At 52.9% G+C, this 809-nt stretch overlaps 1 long non-coding RNA gene across 1 annotated transcript; it reads right to left on the bottom strand.

Moving 5' to 3' along the window:
* Positions 1-209: 209 nt before the first annotated feature.
* LOC116273137 lies at positions 210-803 on the bottom strand. Its single transcript, XR_004181604.1, has 2 exons — positions 607-803; positions 210-434 (listed from the first exon to the last, which is right to left on the bottom strand). It is a non-coding gene; the product is annotated as an uncharacterized LOC116273137 (long non-coding RNA).
* Between the last annotated feature and the right edge of the window lie 6 nt (positions 804-809).

The following is an 809-nucleotide window of genomic DNA, read 5'->3' as shown; positions in this document are numbered from 1 at the left end:
TTTGTCTCTTTTCCCTGGAAGTGGAGGAGTCTGTACTCCATGAGGGGAAGTCCTCTGAAGAAAGCGGGAGATACTCAGGAGTGGGGTCCAGAGATGGACAGGGATGGGAAAGTGGAGACAAAGTGGAGGGGGCGGGGCAAGAAGAGAGCACGCGAGGAATGGGGAGGGGGAGGACCTTCTAGCGGTCAGAAATGTCACACGCAGAATTCGGTTCTTGGTTTTTGTGTTTTACTAAGATGGATTTAGTAAACCAGCCGGAGTGCGAGATACGGAGTCTACATTGCAAAGGACAAGTCTTAGTCTCCTCCTAGTTTGAACTCATCAGGAGTAGCTGGGAGAAGGGTGCCAGAAGCCTTGTGTGGGGCGCGCAACGCCCCTTTGCAGCGACCCCATTCTCTGCACCCCACGGACCATGCTGGTCCCCTCCAATCCAACTGGAAGGAAAGGAAGGAGAAGTCTGAAGGCTTTGGATCCTTCCTAGCGCGCCTTTTTCTCTGCCACTTATTCCCAGAGTGTCCTTGCCTCCGCTCCGCTACCCCAACCTCACTATGACAAAGCACATCCTGCGCCCTCGGGCCAGAAATCCTCCTTTGGCCTCTGACTCACTGGTGCCATTTCACTGTGTCCTGTCCTTCCGGCCATTGTCACTGGGTGAAGCCCCAGAGAGCTTGGAGCCCAAGTGAGCTGGATTCTTAGAGCTTGGCTGTCCACACAAACATTCTTGAGATTTCTTCAGATCCGAAAGTCAGCCTGAGTTTTTACACTTGCTTCGAAAGGCTTTGGCCCTTGGAAAAAGGAAATCAACACTC

The sequence above is a fragment of the Papio anubis genome, unplaced genomic scaffold (genome assembly GCF_008728515.1).
Source record: "Papio anubis isolate 15944 unplaced genomic scaffold, Panubis1.0 scaffold3860, whole genome shotgun sequence".
Lineage (NCBI taxonomy): Eukaryota > Metazoa > Chordata > Mammalia > Primates > Cercopithecidae > Papio > Papio anubis.
Note: the sequence above shows the minus strand (reverse complement) of the source record. Positions and strands in the feature narration are given on the sequence as shown.